The 27,803-nt window shown below is 43.5% G+C and overlaps 1 long non-coding RNA gene across 1 annotated transcript; it reads right to left on the bottom strand.

Annotated features, from left to right (window-relative positions):
- Positions 1–7,059: 7,059 nt before the first annotated feature.
- LOC133134687 (uncharacterized) lies at positions 7,060–26,727 on the bottom strand. The gene is made up of 3 exons (XR_009709334.1): positions 26,430–26,727; positions 10,479–10,745; positions 7,060–7,359 (listed from the first exon to the last, which is right to left on the bottom strand). It is a non-coding gene; the product is annotated as an uncharacterized LOC133134687 (long non-coding RNA).
- Positions 26,728–27,803: the final 1,076 nt, after the last annotated feature.

Here is a 27,803-nt window from a genome sequence, read left to right as displayed (position 1 = left end):
GTAACTAAGTATTATTTTTCTTTGTGTGAGTTGTGGTATAATTAAAAATAGGGGAAGAATAAGAAAAAAGGTTCATTCATAAACAAAATAAAACATGTATCTCCCTCTTTACAGACCAGATCACAGACCAGCATTAAAAATATCCTTAAAAAGGGCCAATATCATTGAAAGACATATACTATACTACTCCAGGGAGTGTGTCCCATGTTGCTGAGAGTTCTGCTATGGTGTAGGGGTGTGTCTGGGGAGGTGTATTTTATTCTGAACAGCACATTCTGTATGACACATTTTCTGTGACGTCAATGTGTGAGAAAAGCAGGTGTGCATGGGCAACAGACAGAGGTCAGGGGTGAGAGGTGCGTGCAGGCCCTGGTTGGAAGTTGAAACATAGTGGCTTTTTTCAGCATTCAGAGGGCTCCTTTAAAAGGAAAGACCAGCTGAGCCACGGAACAGTTTGTGACGACCACGCATGATTTATTCTCGGCTTTCTTTTGTGCCCCCGCCCCAGCCGGAGACCGTGGAGAGCTGGTTTCGTGAGCGAGGCCGTGAGCGATTGTGACACGGCAGAAAATCAATCACGACCTGGCTTTGAACGCTGTCCATGGTCTCTCTGGTGGTGCCAGGCAGGAAGAGCGATGGGGGGTTGTGTGATTTTGTTTTGGCACGGCCTGGGTCCTGTGTTTGTTCAACGGGCGCTGTGTTCATGTGACGCTGTGCTGGAGAAGAAAACCCTGCGCCACTGAGAAGACAGGCTACAGACTTTAACTGCTTCAGTCGAGAGGCCATTTCACAAAGCTCTCTTAGCACAATATCTTTTACATTACATTACATTACATTACATTATTGGCATTTGGCAGACGCTCTTATCCAGAGCGACGTACAACAAAGTGCATACCCATAACCAGGGATAAGTTCGCTGAAAGACCCTAGAGGTAAGTACAATTTCAACTGCTACCTGTACAACAAAGATAAGGACAAGGGCCATTTTTTTTTTTTTTTTTTTTTTTTTTTTAACAAACAAACAAACAGAGCAAAAGTCACCAAAGTTAACTATCCAAACACTGCTTACCTAGCCAACTAAAATACTGATACACAAGTCACAGAGACAACAATTAAGGTTCACAGGGAGGTAGGGAGGGATGGGGAGAGGTGCTGTTTGAAGAGGTGTGTCTTCAGCTTGCGCTTGAAGGTGGGGAGGGATTCTATAGTTCTGACCTCAACGGGGAGTTCGTTCCACCACCGTGGAGCCAGAACAGACAGTAGTCGTGAGCGTGAGGTGGAGGTTCTGAGAGGGGGAGGTGCCAAGCGGCCTGTGGAGGCTGAACGAAGAGGTCTGGCAGGGGTGTAGGGTCTGATGATTTTTTGTAGATAAGCTGGGGAAGACCCTTTAACTGCTTGGAAGGCTAGCACCAATGTTTTGAATTTGATGCGAGCCATGACAGGCAGCCAGTGGAGGGAAGTAAGCAGGGGGGTGACGTGTGAGTATTTGGGAAGGTTGAAGACCAGACGAGCTGCTGCATTCTGGATGAGTTGGAGGGGTCTGATGGCAGACGCTGGGAGGCCAGCCAAGAGGGAATTGCAGTAGTCCAGGCGGGACAGAACCATCGCTTGGACCAGGAGCTGGGTCGAGTAGGGGGTGAGAAAGGGGCGGATTCTCCGTATGTTGTATAGGAAGAACCTGCAAGACCGGGTCACCGCCGCAATGTTCTCGGAAAGGGACAGTCTGCTGTCCATCACCACGCCGAGGTTCCTTGCACTGGGTGACGGCGTGAGTGTGGTATCCCCGAGGGAAATGGAGAGATCCAGATGGGGAGAGGTATTAGCAGGGATGAATATCATTTCAGTTTTACCTGGGTTGAGCTTTAGATGGTGGTTGTCCATCCAGCTCTGGATGTCCCTCAGGCAAGCAGAGATACGGGCTGAAACCTGCGTATCAGACGGCGGGAACGAGACGAAGAGTTGGGTATCGTCCGCATAGCAGTGGTAGGATAGCCCATGTGCAGTGATCACAGGGCCAAGGGAGCGAGTGTAGAGAGAAAAAAGAAGCGGGCCAAGGACTGAGCCCTGGGGAACTCCTGTGGCGAGGGGCCGAGGTGTCGATACCGAACCAGCCCAGGCAACCTGGAAGGAGCGACCAGAGAGGTAGGACTCAATCCAGTCCAGGGCTGTGCCACAGATGCCCGTTGCTGACAGGGCAGACAGGAGGATGGAGTGATCCACAGTGTCGAAGGCAGCAGAGAGATCTAGAAGAATGAGGACAGAGGAGAGGGAGGCTGCTCGTGCGGCATGAAGTGACTCACTGACGGAGAGGAGCGCAGTCTCTGTCGAGTGGCCCGATCTGAAGCCAGACTGATGGGGGTCTAGCAGGTTGTTGTTAGAAAAGAAGGAAGAAAGTTGAGTAGAAGCGGCTCGTTCTATAGTTTTAGAAAGGAAAGGAAGAAGAGATACCGGGCGGTAGTTCTGGATGATGGAGGGATCCAGGGTAGGCTTTTTTAGCAGCGGAGTGATGTGGGCCCTCTTGGAGGATGCCGGAAAACAGCCGGAAGACAGGGAGGAGTTGACAAGGGAGGTGACAAATGGGAGAATGTCAGGTGTGATAGTTTGGAGAAGAGAAGAGGGGATAGGGTCAAGGGCACAGGTTGTAGGGCGGTGGCAGAGCAGGAGTTGAGAAACATCAGAGTCTGTAAGGGGGGAGAAAGTGGAAAAGGAAGGGATGGGCCTAGAGGGGGGGAAGGGCACAGTGAGGGGGGCGGCGGTTGTAAAGGATCTGCGGATGACTGCGACCTTCTCATCGAAGAAATCAGCAAAGTCATCAGCAGTGAAGGAGGACTGAGGAGGAGGAGGCGGTGCGTTGAGGAGAGAGGAGAAAATGGAGAAAAGTTTCCGGGGGTTAGAAGCAGAGTTCTGAATTTGCGTTTGATAGTATTTTGCTTTGGCGGCAGTGACATCGGAAGAGAATGCCGCCAGGAGAGACTGGTAAGTCATGAGGTCGGAAGCGTCTCTGGATTTCCCCCACTTCCTCTCCGCTGCGCGGAGGCTGGCCCTGGAGGTACGGAGGGTGTCAGATATCTTATCTCTCGCATCGGTGGCTGTGTGTAGAACTTATCAAAGAATGGGTTATACACTACTGCTGTAACCTGGAATGTGATATTTATCTTGAATCACTTCGGTCAGTGTGACGATGTGTCATATGTATGTATGCTATGTAAGCATCCTGGCTCACACTGGCACGTACTATAATGTAATATGTTCTGAGAACTAGTCATACAGATTACAGGGGTTACCAACATCTACAAAGTAACTCGGTCCTTGCCTTGTTCACCAAGTTCACCCGTTTTGAGAGGATTTAAAGAGGTACTTGCGGTAGACAGACCCTTTGGGGCCAGGACTGAGATACTCGCCCATAAAGATAAGTCCCTGTAAGTGCGTTGGTCTGTCCTCCTCTTTTTAACATTAAAGCAACTGAAACAAGGGGTTTATATATTTATTATATTATATTATTATTTATTATATTTATTTATACAGTTACGTTTCTCACAACCATTCTATACTGCTGATCTGGTGTCGCCTAATCTCTCCTAAGTTTCTTTGAGGGACAGATGTGATCAATGTATGTTATGAAGTGCAAATTTCCTTCTGGGATTATTTTACTTACAAAATATGTCCTTTCCTTCTGGGATTATTTTACTTACAAAATATGTCCTATCAAAAAAAGCCTGAAGTCAACATTCATCAGATCAAAAGTCTTGTTCTTTGCCCAAACTGCCGTAAGCTATTTAACCAATGTTTATCCCCAATATGTCAGTGGAATTTCAAGATGTATTTGTTGGCCCATTGTATGGCTGTATGATCCTTAAGCTGTATGTATTTTTGTCCAGTCGCTGCTTCTGTGGCTCACTAGCTTAGCTGCGCAGTAATTCTGCAGTAAGGCAGTCACTTTGAGTACAGCACATTGGAGCATTTGCCTGTCCACACTCAGAACTGACAGAGAACATCGCAGTGAAGTTACTGGCACATGAATATGGCTGGACTTTTCCAAAATCTGAGAAAAGAAAAAGAAAATATCACAAAAAATGTTTAATGTGTTGTTGTTGCAGTATTAACCTCCAGAAAAGTTCGCCCAACGGAGGAACTGTCTGAACCTGTTAGTGTTGCATGAAAGCAGGCAGTTGGTCTTAAAAATTAAAGCGGTAAGAAGATGATGTCTCCTCAGATTACGTCTTCCTCTCCTGACAACAACTCTTACTGAAGAGAGACAGAGCAGCATTGATTCCAACGCTGTTGGTATTCTTAATCCCCGACCCGTGTTTCTTCTAAAAGGGCTCAACTTGGGAAACACCGCATTTCATCCGTATTCTGTAACTCTTTGATTGTCCATTCACACTGAATGCTGCTTTCCCAAGTGTACTATGTACCAAGTCTGTTTAGATAAGGTGAGCTTTCCCATACAAGTATGACATCATACATGTAAGGTGAGTCAGCGTACAGTGAGGGTTGTTTGTGTGTAAAGTTCCATTGCTGCAATGGCCGCTCCCTGTTCTGGGGGCTGATAGCAGCGTATCAGAAACAGTAGTGACCTGTTTTTTCTTTTTGTGAAGAGTTTTTTCATTGTTTGAATCTGAACTGTTCTCACCAGACTGCTGACGTGCCAGGGCCATGGAGCTGGGAGCTCTGTGTCCAGAGTATGACCAAGGGAATGGTGGAGTGAATATGATCCTATACACAAACACACATGCACGCAGAGACACATACACACGCACATACACACATGCACACACATATACACACACACACATACAAACGCATGCATGCACACGCACACTTACAGACACACACCACACACATCACGCACACTCACACATATGCACACAGAGGCATACACCTTCTCCACGTGATCCACTCTGCCTGTATGCTGTGACTTAGAGCAAGGTCAGAGTGTGAAAGTGCAAGCTGTGATCACTTCAGTGTTGACCAACACTACACAGCCTGAGGAATTCAAACAGAACGGAGTAGAAACCAGCTAAACGGGGGAAATGACTGCTTGGTGTGGAAATATATTTGTTTTTTTTGGGAGTACTAGTTGCTGAGGGGAGCAACAGCCAACTGTTAGTCCCTCATTCACTCAGCAAGTTTAAAACCGAGGAGCAAAGAGAGAGCCAGGGTACACCATGTCATTAAGCTCTGAATGCAATGTCAGCCAAGCATGCTAATGTTGTATCCTCTGTCAGTGCAGACTCATTCTTTCTCTCATAACTGCATACTTTCTGCCTGTATTCATTTATTTCATTGGCCGTCACCGAGTTGGTTGCAAAATTATCTTAGATTGAAAACGCACCATGCTCAGTTTAAGTCTGAGGTGCATTCTGTAGATTAATCACCTCTGTGAGATAGGTAACGTCTGCATGTCTATGTATACGTTTTCACAGTTGGGTAATGTCTGTGTGACTCTGGGGGTATGATTTGTTTTTGGATAGTTTCCACATTTGGGTAATGTCTTTGTCTGGTGTCTGTGTTTCCATGATTTCTATGCAATTTCACTTTTAATACCCGAGCCACTGCCAGTTTTCCAGAAAAATACCCCCACATGCAATCATTTGCGGGATGTTGAACTGTTATTTTCCAACTCTTGTCTGTCATCTTGGTGAAGAAGAAGGTTAACAAAACTTCTGCATGGCAAAGATGGAGGCTGCCCTTGCCAAAGTACTGCATGTGTGTGCACATGTGACTGAATAAGAAGAAGAATAAAAGAAAAGCAAAATCACCCTCCTTTCCTGTATGGTAGTAGTGCAGTATCATGTTTAAATAACTGTATATCTAAATTACTTCACTAAATTTCCACTTTTATAAATGAATAGTTGAAATGAATTCAAATGTATCCTGCTCTGGATTTTGGCACAGCTTACAAATAGATAAGTATGCTGTCTTTCTAATTTAGCTTTTTTTAACACAACAAAGGAATTTAATGGGGAAGATATTGGCTCAGGAGGTTTAGAGCAGTTGTCTGGCAGTCGAAGGGTTGACGGTTCGATCTCGCCCCTGGGTGTGTCAAAGTGTCCCTCAGCAATACACCTAACCCCCAATTGCTTCCAAGAAACTGATTGGTACATTACATGGCAGCCTATCAGCATGCGTGAGAGTGGGTGAATGAGAGGCATCGATTTTAAAGTGCTTTGGACAAGTGCAGTCCATTTACTGGAACTGAACTGGAAAGGAGGAAATGGTTGTATCTTTATGTGCGGGCATTAAAATTCAGACATGTGCGTGGGCCCGGTAGTCACAAAACCTTTACATAACCAGCCTGATTAGCAAGGCAGCTACTTATGAGATATCTGTTTGGAAAGCAGTCAGTTTCTTTGCGATGGAATGAGAGTCCAGAACTTCTGGAAACACTCTTGTCAAGCAGACATTGTTCCTGCATCAATAATTCAGCAGTGCGCAGGACAGACACAAGGGTAGTGTGTTCCCAGGGGCCCTGCAGCGTTCTCATTAAAACACAAAAATGCACGACCATCATTTTTTTCCCAGAATAAATAGTGTAGAAATTGTGTTTACCCGGCAATTTGAATCTTTCAATTTGAGAGTCATTAAGTGAAGTCATACTCATAACATTGCATTTTACATTTTTGGTATTGGTTTAAGGAGGGGGGGGGGTATGAGTGTTGAAACATTCCAGCACTGGAAGAAAAAGTTGGAACAAAGGAATCATGAAACTTCTTGTTTTGTACCCTGTGAAAGCCTTCACCTCTATAATCAGGATGGGTAAGCAAAGAAAACGTGACAGAGGTTGATTTTCATGTCATCTTCTAGTCCATGGCCTGTACCCACAGGCATTTCCGCTGCATGTCACAGAAACACCCACAATAGCAGCTGGAGAGCTGCTCATGACTGTGTATTGAAGCACTTACTGCATCAAACATCATAGAATGGCCTGGTTACCCAACTCTGTGTATGACAGCATACATTTCAGCTGACTCCATTGTTGGATGTATCCTCTCCTGAAATTCAAGGTGAGCCCCCTGGGGGCTTACGTGCTGACACTACTGGAATGGGCGTACCATAACACATCTCAAAAAAATAATACGCTTCACCCAAACCATGATGAGGTAGTGAGGAGAATCCCATTTTTGTTTGGTGAGGTGGTCTGATTGCATGCGTGCAGGTGGCAGGGTGGAGTGATATAAGGTTTCATGCATACAAAAGCAGGCACAGACACAAAGAGCAGGTTAGCGGAGACTGTCGGTGATTAACTTGGCCTGAATCACACTGCAGGTTGACCGTGTGAATCCATGGTTCGACAAAAAGCTTTCCAATAATATTCTTCTGGGGGATTTCCAGGAGTTCCATGAGGGCGAACTGTACCTGCAGAAAAATGTTGTGTGTCAACAGCAGAGCATGGCGGTCTGAGATTTTGAGAGAAAGAATTCTGAGAATCTTGGCATTGGAGAGGAGATGTCTCTTCTAAGAAAATGAAATGGTGTGGAGCAGGCAGACAGACATAAAACAAAAGTACTTAACCCGTCAGGGCCCGAATTTGCTAACCTCAGCTAAGATGCACTACGGACCATGCTGCTTGCCTGTTGCTGTGAATAAGCCTTCATTTTTAAGTTTGAAAGACTTGAAATGTCTTAATATTTAAGTAGGATAAATCCATGCAAATCATTGCCTGTTGTATTTACAAAACTCATCTGTATGAGGGATCTATAATGCTTTATCATTTAATAGTTTTCAAAATGGGCATACAGGATTTGTCCAGCACCCAGTGAATCATACCAGTGCCAGATGATTGACATACTATATGTAAAGACATGAGATCAACATTAGCAACTATGACAGATATACAAATATATGCCATTATGAATACTGATACATATATAACAATATACAGTATATATAAAAATCACTTTTATTTTACTGTGTGCTTTGCCTTTTGTGCATTAACAACAAAAGCAGCCTTAATCTGTATAGTCCTTGTTTGGTAAGTGTCACAACCGAAACCATGTATACTGTAGATAGCCCAAGCGATGACACAACCGGGAGATGAAATATGAAGGTAAGATCAGAATCGGGTACAGAATGTGAGAGCAGACATTGGAAAACCTGTTTTAGGTGTGATTTCTCAATGTCGGCGAGGTACATGAACAGTGGTGAGATTGTGTTCTGCACCACTTGTAACCGTCAAAGGCAACGCCTAGTTGAATTGTGCTTTAATGAAGTTTCTGTTGTTGTTCTAATGTTGCTATGATAATAGACTTGTTTGCATATTACTCATCTCCTGAGATCTAGCAATTCATTTTATCTCGTGTAAGAGACACGAGTCTCTGGATTTAATCTCAAGAGCCCTATATTCTACTATGCTGAAACCTACACTACATTCAAGGACATTCACTAAAGATAATAATATTTTCATACATATTTTAAAAATATTTTCACTGCAACACGACATCCAAGACATTTGTGTTATATATTTTATAATTATAATTCTACAGGGTGTCAGGAGGTTATACAATAACATTGTATTTGTATGCAGATACAGTATATTATCCATGATGTTCCTCTATTTTATGAGCCCATAAATTTCCTGTCCCTCAGTTAAAGGAGCACCGTCACACTTGTTTCAGTTGAGTTTATTTGGATTAAATGCTTAAATGATGTGTGTAGGCCTTTTTAAAATCACCGTAGTCTCAACTGCAGCAAGCGTGACCGTGCTCCTAAAGTGAGCTTCAAATGCGAGATTCTCACAACATGGCTATAACACGCAACAGTGTTGCATGAAACCTTTGGATGATGCATTGACTGGGGTTAGGCTGTGAGTGAAAATATTTTCACTGGTTACTGGACAATTTAGAAAACATCTTTTCCAGAATACACACCATGCTCTGCTCTGACTGCTGCAGCAACATCTGGTAAAAGCATTACTTTGCCTCTGACAAAAATAAGCCCTTAATTCAAGCCATACAGGAAGTCTTCGTTAATACACGTCCTATCAGATGGCTTGAGGGTCAAGTATCTGTGGTGGTGAGGTCCTCTTGTTGCTGCAGCATCTTTATTGAACGTCTTTACTGTTTCACTAAACTGTGAGTCAGTCTGAATGCTCGATGTGTTTGGAAGAAGATTGCCCCAGTAGCTTCTGTGAATTGCTGTTGGGACATTTCTGCATGAATAGCAAGGATAATAATGGGGAACCACTAAAAAGAGACCTTCGATTGAACAAAACAATTTAAATTGTCATGGTGCAGCTATTTTTAACATTTCTGTAAGGGAATGAATAGTTAACAGTTTGTCCCTACCCGCTCACAATAAAATTAATTGTTCATAAGCCTATACCTGATATTATGCAATGGTTTATTTTAGAAGACATGAAATACTGGAGTTGGCCCTCAAAGAGTACAACAAGCTGGCTTGTGGCACCACCTTCTTAAATCATTGAGGCCACAAAGCGTCTGGAAAGTTCTGTGAAGCGAGTGGTCTACACCAGCAATCACACACAGCACTACGCTTAATACTTCACTGAGCTGAAACAAAATAGACAATTAATGGCCAACTCAAATATTGACTCCATTCCCCAGGGCTGTGTTTACTCTCCCTGAGAGCACATCAAAGCCCCTATGTTTTAAAGATGTCCACACACTGCCATGTGATGAGACTTTTATTGAACTATCCTCCAAAGTGTAATTTTGTTCACAAACATCTTCATCCCAGAAGAACACAGGGTTCTACACGCACGATAACATTGTTTCTGTAGGGTCTCCAGCATAATGGCTTTTCACTTTTTTAGTTGCCGCCTGAAAAGCGGTGATGCAAGTTTGCACACATCCCAGTAGACTCAATATCGAAGGCAGGCACATTGTTATTTTTAGGTTGATTACGTGAGAAGCTTCTGCTACTGTTACGACTCTTTGTCACTATGCTGCAGCTGTTTGGTTTTACCGACAGGGCGCCCTACGGATCTGGACCAATTGTTTTCAGATCATGAGCTAACTGCAGAGTGACCTGGCCCAATCTAAGACACCCAGCTTCAGAATAGACCTGGGCTCTGCAACACAGAGCCCGGAGAGCCACAGGCTCTGCTGGTTTTTGCTGTTACTCTGCCCTTAATTCATCACTCAGAGCGGTCGATTATGCACTTCTCCGGGTTACTTGGGTCTGAATTGGGCGCTGACTTGTGAAAACAAAAACCGGCACGTGGCTCTCCAGGACCAGGGTTTCAGACCCCTGGAATAGACCAAGCACACTGTGCAGCATTCTCAGACTCCATTTGGAGCCAGCGGAGTGAGACAATACATGTGACCCCCTGTAGTCCGCCTTGTGTTGGGAAAAGAAGGGCTCGCGGGGTGGTATGTACGCCAGGCCCAGAACAGGGCATCATAATAAAAAGAATGTAAATGCATCCATTGTCACCGGAGTTAGTTCAGGAACTGTCCCCGGTAGACTCGGCTTATCGCTGACAATCTTTCCGGCGTCTGCCAGACAACACTGACCTGTTTCTGCGCCTTTGTGTCCCCCGCATGTCACTGCGACAGCAGCTCCTGTTCCCGCTGTATCTCAGAATCAGAACCCATAGGTGCAGGGGGAGAACAATGGATCCTGTTTACACGGATAACTGGGGGGGAAGATGACCGTCCGTCTTGATTGTAGCAAGGGCAGAGCTTTCTTTGACGGGACCGCTTTCTTAAAGCTTGGAATGAATGCAGGCCTTAATCTGATCCTGACTGCATTCTGCGACACCTTGACAGGTTTCACCCCTACTGAAAAAGCAGCGAAACACATCTAGTTACTGTTTTTTCCCCTCTCTATAACAGAAATCCATTGTTAAGGTCTCACATTCTTCTATGGAGAGGAAATGCAATAGCTGGTAGACAGTCAAGGGTTCAAATCCTGTATGCGAGACTGCTGACCTTTGACTGCTATACCTACACTACCCAGCAGTTAAAACAGTAGATGGGATATTTTTTTTTAATTGTTACACTGTCTTTAGCCTTGAATTGAATCGAATTGAATCGAATTGAATCAAGGTGGCTACAGAGCAGGTTAACAATATCCTTTAGTGTGTAGAACATGGACAGATATACTGTATTTGATTGTTGAGGACCAGACGGATAAAACAAAAAAACCCTTTTGAAAAAATTGTCATGGGTCTCTCCTCTCCCAACAGAAGAATTATAAGAGGGCAGAGTGACAACTGTCTATCATCTTCAATGTTGAAGTCACTTCTCAAATGTGTTCAAGGTTGAAGAACTGTTGCCTCAGGGATTAAAATGGGTCACACACACTTGCAAAGCCAATATTTGTATGTCTAATGCCTGTACAAAAGATTCTGGAGGGCATATTGTCTCCGAATGCATGCTGTGATGAATGCATATCCTTTCTTTGTTCCTTTTCATATGTTCACCTCACACACGTTTTTCAGTCACGTTGTTCAGAAAAGGAGAACAGACCACTAATGTAAATAAAAGTCAGGGTAAATTACGGACGGTAATCCGATCTCAAGCTAAGGCCGCTCGGTCATGTTTGAAGTACCCTTTCAGTCATGATGTTGCGAAGCTATTACTGTTCTCAAAATATCCCTGTTATGTTGTAACAACGTTACCAATGTCACAATGTAAGAGAAATGTTTAGTGATAATCTGCGTTGGCACCAGTAACCCGATCTGATTCTTGAACCCCACTGACTACCCTCCGTGGAGTTAGTAGACATGCCATTGGTGATGAAGTGCTTATTGTGTGGACTGCCCCACTCCCATGGGAAACCCGATCTGTGAACACACAGTCTGTAATCAGTGAGGTCACACACAAGGACACCCAGACCACTTAATCCCCATTGGCCACAGTTGCTGACAGAAAGATGATGTCACTCACCTATGTGGTGTGCACTGTACAGTGACAAGGCCCCTTTGTGCTTCTTTATACACAACCACATTTTTAGCAACACTTGAGACAAAGCAGGACAGTAATGTGAACTGTTGGGTTCCCTTTCAAATGGACGAAGGACAATGCATGTTAAACCCTTATTCTCATATATTGTTTTAAACATTCGTTTTTTAACATATTATGTGAGAAGGTGCTGGTTCCCTTGCAGGAGGAAATGTATGACTGATTGGCCATGTTCAGGTCTGTTCTGGAGAGAAGACAAGATGGTTTTGTGTATTTTTCGTACAGCCGCACTGCGTGAGAGCACCACAATCCATTTGTGCTCCCTGAAGCCGTCAAACCAAAACGTAAACATCACACATTGCGCATTATCTCCCCAGCTCCAATGAGAACAGCGATAAGACCTCACAGGACGAGGTGGAATCTTTGCGTTTTTCCAAATCTCAAAACACAATGTCAGGATCAAGAAGTGAACAGGTTGAGTGTGTTTTAAGGCCTTTGCTTGCTGGTATGTTGGTATGTTTATATTCATTATTTCAACAAAAGGCCTTTCAGCATAAAAGTGTCAAGTTACTCACAAACACAAAGCATATGGGGCCGTTTCACAGACACAGATTATACCTAGTTCCAGAATACATTTTGAATGGACATTGTCTATACAACATTCAATTTAGTCCAGGACTAAGCTTAATTTGTGTCTGTAAAACAGGCCCTATATGTTGTTATTTTAAAACTATTTTTGGCCAACCAAGCAGTTATTTTAGTGAGATACAAAACAATATTAAGCAGGGTTGTGAAATGATTAGAAATATATTTTTCTGTCTTTGTTGGATATAATAATGACATGTTCAAGTAAGCAAAAGTATTAATATGTAATTAGAAAGCAAGTGAGCATTAATACCTGAAGCAAGACTTCAAGAAGTTTTGTTCAAGCTTTCTTTTTTACATTTTCTATTAACCGAAATGGAATTATGCATATACATAAAAACAAAAAAATGTTCTCCTGCAATTTGCTACTGCTATTGATTGATGTTCATAGTATCCATTTGTGCGATAAATCAATAAATTATATAAATAGTTGCCATATTAGCCAGTGTTGATGCCGATATCGCCCTGTTTTACATTCTTGGAAGAAGTAGATGAGCCCAGACATTAAGTTATTAGAGAAGAGTTCAGGAAATATTAATTGAATTACAGAATATTTCAGGTAGCTTACTTTACTATTAAGCATCAGCTAATGGCTCTGTGTATGGATTTGCTTGTGTGCTTGGCTGGTATAAATGATACAATAAAAATACTGGGATAATAAATACAGAAGACATTATTTGTGTGGAGTTAGTGTGGTCACTGCAGTTATTTCCGTGGGAAACTCTGAGAAGTACTTACCTATGATGGACAGTGGCATACCAGCCATTCCACTATAAGGACTGAGGAGGAAGGGTAATTGCGGGATAATGCAAAATGCTGCTTTAAGTCCAAGCCATTTGTATCCTGCAGACAAGACGTCATGTAATAAGAGTTGACTTGGTGGATTTCAATGGTTTTGTAGCCAAAAGGTCAATTTGTAGAGCTTCCCATTACTATAGAGGAATACCAGAGGTACACCCAGTATAGGGACAACACCCTCAGTGACTCAAGGGTTCACTCAGGGATTCACTCAGGGAATACTGTGCCAAAACCCCGTGCAAAGATCCACAAGCGGTCTCCTCCGACGCCATCCAGCATAAACCCACATCATTACATCACACATCTTTAAACTAGGATTCTGTGTTTGTTCCTTTTTTATGACAACAGGGTGGTTTCTGCCATGGACACAAAGCTTTACTTTCAGATTCTTCCCATGAAATATGTGGCAACCAAGCTTCTCCACTACTTGAACAAATAAGTCCACAGAAACCCCCTTGAAAGAGGCCAATGTTTGATTTAACAAAAAGGAAAAAAGAAAACCTCATTGCAATGACTTATTCTAAGATCTGGCTTATCTTGCTGGACCAAAGGTTAATTGATCTTTGAAAAATAGTTAACATTGGGTAATTATTTGCCCCAAAGAACTTCGGGGATGGGGACTCCAGTAGTCATGGCAATAAGGACTGGAACATATTTTCTTTCACATGTAATTCCACAACTGTCGGTACAAGTGAAACATTAGATATTAGCTAATGTGGTCTCTTCTTTGCTGTCCCAGTAACTAGCAGTATAGGAGTCAGGATATAGGCATGATACTGTGGGGGTTGAAAAAAGAAAAACATCCATAGGCCCTCGATGTGACATACACTAGTAAAGCTCCCCCTCACCTGTGCAAACAGATTATGAGTAAAAACTAAGCCGCATAAGCCAACCAGGATGAGAGCCTCAACAAAGCAAATAAGGGAAGGAGGGAACAGCCAGAGGGAGCTATGTGAGGATTGAGCGTTGTTATTTTTAAGCAGAACATCAGAGCAAGGAGTAGCTCTGCGTGGGCCTGTAATTATGGAAAAGAATTCTAGCTCATCGAAAAATAATACCAGAACATCAAAGATTTATTCACATTTCATTTAATGATTTTATGTAATGGCAACCAACCTCTTGACTCTCATTTACAGTTATGACTGTGGGAAGGAGAGAGGATAAACGTGATGCTAATAGCGGTATGGCCAACTGGCTCGAACGGACTGTTGGGTTGCCAGATTGAGAATTCCAGGAATATTCAATCAGTAATTGCCGTTAAATCTTTGAAGACTGTAACGTGAGTTGCCTCCATAGACATGAAAGACCTAGATTGAACTGATGGCACTAATAATTTGTTTTCAATGTTCCACACAACATTCCACCATTTGCTAGCAATAACAATACATAAAGTACATTCTGTTGACCTGGACCAGGACATAGAGGTTGGGGATTGGTTCATACTGTTGTGTTGTGAACTTCTTTACTGGTGTAAAGACAGGTCAAAAGGCCAGAGGGGGAGGAGGGAGAAGCAGGGAGTGAAATTCAATAACCAGAAGACAAGAGCGACATGCCAGAGCGAACAGCTCGAGCTGCAGCCAGCCTCTGACAGCTATGAAACACTAAGGCCATGGTTACTGTTGCGCCTACAAATGGCCATGTCGTTCACTGGAACAAAAGCCACCCGGGCTAATCGACAAGGATAGCTGGAGTTTTATGACTGTTTTTCAGAGCACTTCAGCAAAGCAAACTGAGATCAGTTACTGAGGCAAACAGACAGGCCGTGACCCAGCGGAGAGTCCTTTAATAACTGTTCACAAGCCGGGTGGGCCTGAATTTTATTACAGTCACTGAAATAGAAACCATACATAACATTAAGCTGGTCAATAGAGCAATATCCTGTCTGTATATCACGGGCATAGCCATGCTAGGAAAGCACAGATAATGTGCTATATATAGATATTTGTTTCTTTCTGAAGTTAACAAATTACATTGGGGGTGTCTCGGTGGCGCAGCCTGTAGAGCACTGACCGCATGCTCATTGCGAGCTGCGACGTCGGCGGTTCGAATCCGACCGTCCGACATTTGTCGCATGTCTTTCCCTCTCTCTCGCTCCCATTCTTCCTGTCTCTCTATACTATACTGTCCAATAAAGCTGAAAAAGGCCTAAAAAAAATATATACATATATATAAAAACAAATGACATTGGAAAATTGAAATTAATGGGCATTAAAATGAAACATTAATTTGTTGTGCATAGTGTTCCAATGCATTTTGCAGCAAGTTAATAGAAAGCATTTGTGAAGTAACAGTAAGAGTCAGATGAACAGGTACACTCCCCCTCTCGGTCTGTATTCTGTCAGCACCAGGCTGTTTTCTAAACATGGATACAGATACAGATCCCTTTGTTGGTTGAGCAGATACAGATATACAGTGCCTGCCATAATGATTGGGGGGACTATGTATAAAAAGTGCTGTAATTTCTAAATGGTGAAGCCAAAATGTATAAAGAACACAGCTGAGAATTAGCAATTTAACCATATGTGAATTCTTAGATTACACATCTATGTTGTCCCAAACGTTATGGAGGGCACTTTGAATAATGATGTCACTGCACATCCCCCCTATTGTATATCTATCCAAGTTTGCAGAGAAAGATTTTGGAAGATTTCATCCAGCCAAGTGAATGTCGATGAAAACTGGGTGGTTCATATAAACATTTTTAAAAAACAATCTGGAACCTCAAAAAGCTGTTGAACGACCTTTGACTCCCATCAAAGGGAGCTTCCTGACAAATGAGCCCTGGGCTCAATTAGCACCTTGTCTTGGGCCGGGCGCTTGGAAAGCTCCCTGTTTGTCTCCTGCCTGCCCTTGTTTTCAGAGGAAAGCCAGAGCCTTTCCTCAGCCACTGTCAGTTTGAGCTCTCCGCTTTCTCTCTCCCAAACAGTGCCACACAGATTGCCTCTATCTCTACCCTTCCATCATTCTGGCCCCTCTCCCACCTCTCCTCCAGCTGGCCTTTCACTCCCTCCCTGGCCTGCCCTTTCCTCGTCTTTCTGCTGACAGGGCCTAGTTCCGCCCAGGTCGAGTCACGACACATAGCAAATCGCTGTTCTGTCTTACGCTGCTTCCCCGAGTAAGGGTCACAACCTTACCTCCACACGCGTGCTTTCTTATTAACCCTGTACGCGTGTGTCTTATTCACCGACTGGGGTCATGACCTTCATGATGATGTAATGATGTTGACAGCAGTGCTGCCCTGCTCTTGGCAGCACCAGTGAGTCAGTGTGCTTTTGGCCTCGTTCACACCTGTGTTCTGATTCACTGTCCTGAAGAGAGTAATTTCCAATAGCACGCGATGCGGCGATGAGATATCCCTTCGCCACACCTGGTAAACAGCACCACTGACAGTGCAGAGAGGCTATGATTACCTGTTATGTAACGGGAAAATGGGTGTACTGGCAGACACCTCCTCCGTCCCTATTCAGTCAGTTTCACTCTGAGAAAGTAACTGTGAATTCAGGGGGAAGAATATGGTTTAAAAAAAAGGAATGTAATAATGGGTTTTCCACATTATTGAGCTGGAAGCCCATTTCGGTATCTCGAGGCCTGCAAGTGATTAGACCAGTTTTCAGCCTGTGAACTGACAGTCCCAAGTCTCAAAGTCTCAAAGACTGCCACACATGGCAAGGACAACAACATCAAGCATTTTATTAAGCCTAAGTGTAATTGCAAGGCACCAGAGTTGGTGTACTGATCATCGACTGGTAAGCTGCAGGTGGGCAGTGGAAAGGCTCAATCAGATGAGGGCCTCTCTCCAACCCCATTCCTAAAAAACCAGCAGTGAACTGGGCAGTAACCCTCTCCCGGCCTCAATTCGCCCTTTGTGAGACCAGAGCCCAGGGCTGCCCAGGTACCGTTCTCCTGTCAGGGCAGATAAGAGGCCTGCCAAACATTCCTTTCCGGCGGTGGAACAATGGTGCCCCTCAGCATGTGCTGAGTGAGTAAGCAGAGATAAAGAGCTGAGGACTGCAGCCGCTGTACCGCCAAGGCACAAACCGCGACTCCGCTTCCTGCCGCGCTCCCATCCGAGTCACACCGTCGGAGCAGACACGCCCGGGGAAGGAATAACAATCGGCGGCATCGGGCGAAACGCGCTCCAGTGCCCGGTCGCGGGAGAGAAGTAACCGTGGACGAGTCCCCGTGGGCCTCTGCCGCTTGGCGGGAGAGGGAGGATGTTCGGCCAGCGGGGCCCAGAGCAGCACTGCTGTGGTACCCGCAGTAATGACAGTCCCGGCGAGGAATTTACTGCCTCTCCGGTCCTGAAGCAGCCCAGCCACCGCAGGATAATAATAACAGTCTAATAATAATCAGCGAATATGCGGCCCGTGCGCAGGAATACGTTTAAAAACCCGACATCAGGATTCAATTATCGCGTGACGCATGTTCTGGACATACCTCTACACACAATTACATATGATCGTTACACTTTTGATTCATTCCACATACTGCCTTTCCCTCTTTGTGTCTCTGTCTCTCTCTCGCACACACACACACACACACACACACACACACACATACACATACACATACACACACACACACGCATGCAGACAGCTCTGTAAACAGTCATTATTTTCATGCTGATAGACTAATGTTTTTAACCAAGTCATTAAACCCTACATTGGCTGTTAGAGGTCCACAGACTGTTTGGCTGTAGGCCTCTCTTTGCATAAAGCCCAGTGCTGACCACTGCAAATTTATGACTGTTTTCTTTAACTCCACAAGTCACTGTAAAAACAAGGCTCCTTCATGCAGTCAAGTGTGACCTATGCTGGCTGCTAACAGTAACAACTTCCTGAGCAGCACACGCACACGACGTGCAGAAGGGGGGGGGGGGGGTCTGTCGCATTAATAACTGTAGCAGACACGATTAAATCGCTTCGGTAGTTCCGCATGGTAAAGAGATTATGGCAGACGTTGAAAGTGCTTGGCAGTTAGGTTTGGCTGCATTGGAAGTGACCGCTAATGGTGCCCGCTGCCCAGATAATTGCGGAGAACATTGCTGACACGTAATTCTGCTCTCACAGTTCAAACACTAGACCAGTACTCAGTTGCAGATAACTGCATTTCCAAAACTCCCTTCCCTATTACCGAAGACTGTTTTCTGACTGTGTTTAGACGGGTTCATCAACAGTCCGACCTGACTATTATTGATTTCCTGGTTGTGCTAGTTGTAGTAGCAACAGTAATAGCATCGGTACTGGAGGTGATGCAGGAGTAACATCTGCAGGATAGCAGCATTGGGGAGTCGTGGTGCAGCGCATTACGAGAAGTGGTACCTCATTTGTAATTCCTGCAGGACCCTCAGCAACTGAATTGAACCACAACAGTGGTTGCAGTTGCAGATTTGCAACAAAGGCAGTTACAGCCACAGAGAGCAGCAATGGAAAACGGTAGTCATAGCAGCAACAGCAGCAGCGACCATGTTGTAGCAGCCATTCCTATCAACATTACCGGATTTTTGCTGGTTCCTGAATAATGCACACTCTCTCCAGCCTGCTGTCTGGAGGGAGCCCTACTGTGACTTCTATCAAATGAAACCACATCACCACATTAGATCTGAAGCCTCACAGCCCAAATGGAGGGCAGCTCTCTCATGTGGAGGTGGTTTCCTTGCCTAGTGGCTAAGGTGCTCAACTGGGACCTGGAAGGTTGGTGGTTCAAGCCCCAGTGTCCCCACAATAAGATCAGCTATTGGGCCCTTGAGCAAGGCCCTTAACCCCACACTGCTCCAGGAGGGATTGATTGGCCCTGCTTTGTCTAATCAACTGTTGATGCACTCAGATGTTCATTTCAAATTGAATAACTAAAATATTTATGAGACAGTAAAGTTAAGGAAAATGTTAGCTGAGACTGGATAGTGGTGGAAGGGAGAAATTGTTAAAAACTGTTTAAAAGAACTGGGCCTGGGTTTGTTTCTGATGTTGGAGGCGACACAGGCAATGAGAATGTCAGAAGCTGTCTGGAAAGGTACTGGCAGACAGTGCTGGCTAGCAGTGAACAATGCAAGGGAAGCCATTTTGGCTTCAAGTGCTGCTAGACTGGCAAAATATCACAGGCTTCATTGGTGCTGTGCACAAGGTGAAATAATCTTAATGATTTTACAGGCAGAAAGCTAAGAAATATTCCAATGGCTGAATGGAAAGCACTATGGGCAGATGGTTTCCATCTGAGGCTAGACTGAGAGGGTGAGTTCAGAGAACAGGGAAATCCTTTTGAAGTAAACAGAGAGATTACTATGGCACTGCCTTTGAAACCAGTTCAGTATGGATCTCTGTCTCTCCTTCTCTCTCTTTCCCCCTCCCTCTCATATAATTAGAATAATATATCATATGACAAATAGAGGCTAGTTATTGTGGAGTTCTTCCCTTGGAAATAAGCAGTGTATGTGATTCCAGAAATCATGCTAATGAATATCAGCTTCCAAAAACCATTACCCTTCAGCTTTAAAGGAGAAAGGGAACAATTTGTTGTGCCATGAATCATCTGCAGTCATTCCATTCAGAATGGCTGGAGGTGAGAGATTCACAATATACTGTTATGTAAATCACATCCAATAGAGGATGATAATTGCATTAAAGTTCAATGTAATTGAGAGGAAGAATCAGTTTTGTAGAGGGGTCACATTCTCCTACCTGGCTTTTATTAGAGCTATGATTTCTTGTTAAATCAGTTCTGGCCATCATTGTTTCATTTTACCTGGACTCAGAAAGTTACTGCACAAGTTCACATTGAATACAATTAATTGTATAATGTTCCCTGTAAAAATTAACATGTGAAACTAATGCTAATGAAATGCTGCAGCCAGCACATAGACCAAAGAAATCTGGAGCTCTACTTTACAGATTATGGAACGTCACATCGTTTTATCTATGTGCCTGAACTGAAGATATGGTATGGAAATTATACTCTGGAAGGTAATACTATAGTACTTATTTTCAGGAAGTCCACCAAATTCCTGTAAGGAAATCAAGCAAATAAACTATCGTCTACAACAGTAAATTGTAAAGTTGAGGCATTGTGCCATTCTGTGGCCGGCTGTAGCTAGCATCAAATGCCTCTGTTTGGTCATCGCTTTTTTAAGCTAAATGTGTGACCCTTGACCTCTCAGTCCCTGAATACAATGACCCCAGGGATTCACAGCTGTTCCCATGGAAACATTCCTCTGAGGTAACTTTTAACCACTGCAAGTACTTTAACTGGACCTTTAAAACAGCACTGTGGGTTTTTCAAACAAAAACCTAGAAAAGTCCATAAATTTACAAAAACATTAAGGACTGCCAGCTGGCTACGCTGAAACATTATGTATAACACCATCTCTGATTCCTCATGTCTGGTTTTGGAGTTCCCAGACACAAGGCCAGGTTTCCTGTTGAAGCAGTAACAGGCATTTTGGCAATAACAAAAAAAGAATAGAGCTTTAAATGCCAGACTCCAACTGCTGAAAGGGCCCAATTTCTGTCACCAAATTGAGGCTTGAATTAACAGACAGTATGTATGGATCTTTTTGAGTAACCACATTGCAAGGAATCTAGACATTATCTAACTTCCTCTACTGGAAACACGTGCAAGTTTGCCGTCATGCCAGGATTACGTATGCATTTGAAATTTTTACAAGTTTCAACAGCCATTCTAAGTGTGAACTTGCTTACCTATGGTAAGTAACTGACTCAGCAAATGAATTTATCACTGTTTGTCCACATAGGCACAGTTTCCTAGTGCATCTCTGTAATGTGTACACACTGTTAATAAATTGGAAGGTGTTTTTTTTTTTTTAAACACAGGTTCAAAGTTCACAATAGGGCGCGCATATTCCTATTGTGAGATCTCTACTGATGATAAGGTCAAAAGTATGTTCCCGTTTCAGCAGCAGTGGTGTTGTTACTGGTCTGGCAGTATCCAGTATCCGTAATAATGATCATTTTAACATACAGTAGATATGCCTAACAGCCTAAAAGCTTGAAGAGAACATCTGAAAGGACCCAACATTGACAGGGGTTTAAGAGTATTACCTGAAGGTACCCAACATTGACCAGGTTAAAATACTCAGGCCTAAAAGCACTAAACCAACGCTGACTGAGATGTGAGGAATGTGAGGCATTCGTCTGGTCCATGGATCTGCAGCGCGCCCCTGTGATGGCTCTTCCAGCTGTTTGGCTGTAAATAATTCAGACTTCAGGCAACAACCTCTGGCAAGGCTTGTGGTGACCCCCGTAAGCACCACCTGACTGCGGTTCCAAGACAGAGAGGGGGTGAGAGACATAGAGGGCAAATGATAGAGGGAAAGAGGTCAGACATGAGTTAACTCCTGGCTTTGTCTACAAAGAGAAGCAGGGAGATTGTTTACCGTTACACTCAGTCTTAGAGATGCAGCACACGGCTGATGTCATTGGCAGGATATTTATGATCCTTAAGCACGAAAAACACGTGCAGTGGGTAATTTATGCCAGCTCAAGGGGGGGGGGGGGGGGGGAGTTGAGTTGAGAGGAGAAGTATGTGCTCAATAAAACTGGAAATAATAAAGGCAGAATAGCTCACTGGCACCAATTGGCATAGCTGACACAAAAGCTTGACTGTTTTTACTTCCCACTGGGGAATTTCTTTTATCTACACTTGAGGGTTTCTTTTTCTTTCTTTTTTTTGGGGGGGGGGGGGGGTCTGGGGGCTCAAGAATTGGGTATTTCCTAATTTTCTGCTATCCAGTAAAGTGTCTTTGTGACAATGGCTACATTTATATGCACACCAATACCCCTATTATTGGGAGTAATCAGTTTATACCCGTATTTAGAATATTCCATGCACATGGTTATAAGTAAAATGTTTAGTGCAATAGCCACAGTTGCATATTTACTTTCATAATGAGAATTTGCTGATTGGAGAAGTTGTACACAGTAACTACGCTTGTTTGGGATCTGAGGTCTTCACCTTCCCCTGAAATGTGCAGTTTTTACTTACGCCGATAAAGATAATCAGATAAAGGTGTTTACAGGAACATTTCAATAATAGGAGCATTGTCAAATCAGGGTAAGATCAGAGTTTTCGCCTGCATGTAAACACACCCAGTGTCTCTGTAAAAATAACATGCGGACAAATAAAGTGAATTGAATTGAAGTGAATTCAAAGCATTACCATACCATAATTATTTGCAGATGCCCGTTTCCAGGACTAGGGAGAAGTGAGGGGAATCTCTCCAGGTCGTGTTGGAGAGATGAAAGAGTATTCGGGACAGTGTCGTCTGACATACTGCAAAAAGTGACACGCATTTCAGTCTTAAGTTACATTTTCTTATCCCTTTGGAAAATCTTTAAATTAGTCTAACTTTACGAATTTCCTAATATTTCCGTCTTATTTAGCAAAAAAGCTTATACTTAGTTGATGGAAGTTGTTGAAAAGGCTCTCAGGCACGGTTATAGAATATCCCACAAGTTATGGACTGGGTTCAGACCTGGTGGCTGGGAAGGCCATCACATGGGTGATATCAGTATTATGGTCCTCACAACATAGGGTGACTAATGCTTGGTGGATGAGGACATTATAATCCTTTATCTTCTACCACACTACTCCCTCCGCCAGAAGAAATGCTTTAACATGGTGTGAAGACGACCACTCAGTATCACCAGATATTGATTGCCCCTTCTAAAGGTATGAGTGCACTAAATGAGTGTCCATTGTGGCCATTACCAAACCCTAGTAGAACCCTTGACAACTGTGCTGATCCGTTTCCTGTCCACTACCCAATGATCCATGTTGTTATTTCCAGGGCAGAAAGATGAGGAGAATACGGCCTGTTCATTTTTCATTCTGAAATACAAAATGCAAATCTAGCCAATGATTCTGAACACGCCTCACAGCAAGGAGGTCCTGGGTTCGAATCGCCGTCGGCTGGGACCTCTCTGTGCGGAGTTTGATGTTCTCCCCGTGTTTGCGTGGGTTTCCTCCGGGTACTCCGGTTTCCTCCCAAAGTCCAAAGACATGCAGGTTAGGCTGATTTGAGAGTCTAAATTGCTCGTAGGTATGAGTGTGTGAGTGAATGGTGTGTGTGCCCTGCGATGGACTGGCGACCTGTCCAGGGTGTATTCCTGCCTTTCGCCCAATGTATGCTGGGATAGGCTCCAGCCCCCCTGCGACCCTGTTCAGGATAAGCGGGTTAGGATAATGAATGAATGAATGAATGAATGATTCTGAACAAAAAGTACTGATTCTAAATTGAGATTATGAAGGTAGTCAATATACAGAGATGCAAGGAGCTAACTGCCACTTCCACTAAGGTTTCACATTCATGTCCTGTGGAAAAACAGCCTAATTGAGGATGGCACAGCCACATACTGCATTTATTCATCATGGTGGTCTGGCCTAATAGGTACGTTACATAAGGCCCACATGATTCCAACCTGGGACAGTGGTGGCAGCACCAAACATGGTGCAGATCTCCAGTAACCCACAACCACCCGCTGGTTTATGTAGAACTGACTTACTGCCCAGTGTGCAATTAATTGCTTCACAAATCAACTTTAGCATGCCCTCATATGATAGTTTGCTACAATACAATATAAATAATCAGCACTCAGCAAGGTGCTGTTTAGGTTATGAGTCCAAACTCATGTGCGGACAGGCAAGGCGTCAAGTCTCCAGAGACAGAAAATGCTGAGTGAGTGATACCCCGAAGACAGGCTTAATCCCACCTTCTGTTGTGTAACAAACAAGACCCGGGCATGTAGCGTGTTGTCTGAACAACCTGCCCCCAAAAAAACAATCTCTCGGGCTTCTCTTCACCCTAGTAACACGATTATTTTCCCTTAGCCAATTACAGTGTACCTGCAAGAAGGTGAAAATGCCTGAGGCTGGTGAGGTGTGTTTTTATAAACGAGGAACATATAAAACTATGGGGCTCCATTACTGCCACCACACCTTGTGATTATGGTGGGTGATAAAAGTTCAATTGCAGAGGACAAAACAGAACAGAACAGAAATGACCACAAGCACATTTCGTCCTGGTCTGGATGGGCCTTTCTGCTATACGTAATACTGTATGTCTGGGAGAGGTTCAGGATGCCAGTTGAGTTGCTAGTACATGCAATAAAACGCCCCATCATATGCAGGCATATACGCACATACAAAACAGAAGTTACCCCCTCAAGCAGTCATTAGCAATGCAAGTCCATCATCCAGAACAGTTACAGAGGCCTATGTCTGACAGTAATGTGAACCAGAGAAAAATGACTAAATGGTTCCAGACCTTCATTTGTGTGTGACAAGCAGCACATTGTTTCGTCTGGGGTAAAGTGTGAACATGTGCATGTTCGCTACCATTGTCGGCGCCTGGAACAACGTGCTTTAAGGCAAAGTGTCAAGCGTCACATCAGAAGGTAGTTTAAAACCAGAGGAACTAGGATGACAGCATCTTCTGCAGAAGAACACCTCCCATTACTGTACTGGCCATACAGAAAAGTGTCCCCTACTGGCTCACCAACACCTCTTCAAGCAGCCAGTTTGACATGGGAAGGTCACAGGGAACTTTTCGCTTACCCGGTGTCCCTTGATCAACCTTATCTTGACAACTTTACTGAAACAGCCCAACAATTTCAACGCAAGAATAACATTCAAATGACAAATCCGTTGACAATGAGAATTAGTTGCGCAAACATCACTTTAGACAGCCATTCATTCAGCCACACCTTCCTTCAGGATAAACCAGTCTTTGCCAGCAGTTGGAAAGCTGTCATAGGCTAGTAACTACTTGCTTTAAAAAAATGTAGTATTCATATTCACATGGCTTTCAGCTGCACAGCGTCCTCACAATGCAAACGTGACTTTATATTAACCACAGCCCGTGAATAGCACAGTATAAAAGGAGGCAGGCTCTCTCTTTTCTACAGGTTAGCAATGAAAAGCAGGTCTGGGTTTTCCAGTTCATGTTTGGTCTGTCACCAGAGTGCTTTAACTGAGGTAGCCCTAGAGGAAAAACTGCTGACTCTACCTAGGAACGCTACAGTAGAGGAAGGGGCCAGCATCTGTTGGAGAAACAGATGGTACTGTAATTCTCACTGTGCAAGCAGAGAACCCGTGCAAACAACACAGACAGGCATTCCCATTATGTCTGCTACGGCTGCTTGAGTCAGAAATGTCTTCACATACAGACAATTACAGTCCCTTCCATGGCTTTGTTTAGACAGGTAATTTGAAGTGACCTATATCTGATATGTATTATCCCCCACATATCCAATATGTACTTTGTATTCATTGAAGACTAAACAGCGTCACATTGTCATAATCATATTTGGACCAGTTTTACATGTGGTCCGAAGGTCAATTCAATGCATGTCCCATACCTGGCCATGTGACTAGTGTCTGACTGGTCCAATCAAACTTTTTGCAATTTTTTTGCCATTCCCCAGGTGACATGGTGTTGTCTTGCATCATCATTTCATGACAGAAATAAGAAATATGTAGCTTGTCTAAACACACAGATATAATATGGCCACTTGGAAAAGCTATTCTGTAGACAGTCCTCCACAAAGTCCAGATTTCAATAACAAATGAGATCTGAGATATAAGGGCTGCAGCCAAGACAATGCTACTGTTTCTGACAGCAGGGATAGATGAATACATAGATATTTTATTTCAAAATGCTTAACATGTGAAGTAATTAATATACTAAACATACTGAAGATTATTCTTATCATAGCATTGTCAACTGATGATAGGATTTCAACTACACTTTGGATGGAAGTGTGATTATTGCAAGCAAGCCATTCAATGATCTTTGAGGTAGCCTTTATATGAGGAAAATGTGTCGAATGTGTAGCTGTGCATACAGTAGAGGACGCCTGTATTAGTTGGATAAGAATTTAATTAGTGATATTAAAAAAAACTTGGTCATGACTTGTGCAGATTATATTCGAGGTTGTAAGCAGTATATGTAACACCCTTACGTGGGAATCAGGCCGCATTGGGAACTAGCATAAACAGGCTGCCCCAAGTGCTACTTAGCAGCCAAATTAGTGAGCGGGTTTTTAAACGTTAGCTGTAAGTAAAGGGCAGAAACAGACGATCGCAGCGCAGGACTGTGTTTACCATCTCCAAATGAGATTCAGGCTAGAGGCAGATTCCTCTTCTGTCCCAGTGCTTGATATCTCCGCTGACGATCTGTTTGTTCCGGTTCTCCGGAGTAGGGAGAGCTCACCCCGGGCCGCGTGAGGAAGCAGGTCCAGGAAATAATGCAGACAGTTCCCCAAAACAGATGCAGAATTAATGTTATTTTAGTTCTACATTTATGTGTCCTTGCAGGTTCACTGTTCCAAGGACAAAATGTCGCCAAACAAGAGAACAACATGAAACATTACGGTAAAAGACAGTAAGGTGCCGTTGTAAGGATTCATAGCCTCCATCCAACAACAAGGGCATAGGTCATTCTATAGCCACGGTTGTTCAATTGCAAAGACAAGGGCCAGCATTTCCAATCAAGCTACAGATCAATGCAATTTTAACGCAGCGTTCAGGAGGAACAAGGAAAACATTATTGCTCAGGTTTCTCTAGAAGAGTAGAACGTGATATGGTTTATGTCTCAGCAGAGAAGTGATTTATTCATTTTATCAGATGTTCTTAGTGCATCATTCAAGGGTCATTACAGCCTAACAACATAGAATTAGATAGTTGATAGGAAGGAATGACAAAGCTTCAATCTGTATCTGTGTAAAAGCTGAAGCCCACAGTCTCAGCATTGTTTAGGGCAGGACTGAAGAAGAGGCAGATGACCCATCAGGGAACAATTTAAACTCGCAAAATTTAAATAAGTAGGAGTCCTCGAGGCTGCTGCCATCTAGTGGCCACCAGCAAACAGGAAACTTGATGGCTCAATCGGAAGGGAACTGCAGGGGCAGAATCTCAGTAGGGCGACATATGTGAGCTTCATCTTGACAGAAAAAACAGAATCATTACATATAGAATTTCCACATTTGAAATAATTAAACTAGTTCAGAGGATTACTTTATATATCATTAGTATGAGTATTAGTATGAGTATTAAAGTTAAATAATCAAAGCAAAATAATCGTGTTTATGAACAATATAAATTGTCATATTTTAAGACACATAAATATGGGATGTGGGTTAAAAAAGATCTGTGTACTTAAGACCATAATGGACAAGATTTAAACACTGTGCTTAACACTTCACTAAAACATATATTTTCAAAACATTCATAATTTTGTCAGAAACAAATAACAACAAAGACACTGATAAGCACAACGAATAGGAATCAGCTGAATCAGCTATGTAAATTAATAATTGAATGGCTACAGACAATGGTTACAGCGAGTCTCCATTCACCAAGAACCTAGAACCAGAGTAACTCAGTGCAGAGGCTCAGCCATTCCTCAGGGGATTTGGTGCTCAGTCGGGGTTTGTGAAATTACCCATAATCAATAAGATACAGAAGATGCTACCTCT

This window comes from Conger conger, chromosome 8 (genome assembly GCF_963514075.1).
Source record: "Conger conger chromosome 8, fConCon1.1, whole genome shotgun sequence".
Taxonomy (NCBI): Eukaryota; Metazoa; Chordata; class Actinopteri; order Anguilliformes; family Congridae; genus Conger; species Conger conger.
This window is presented reverse-complemented; position numbering and strand designations above follow the sequence as displayed.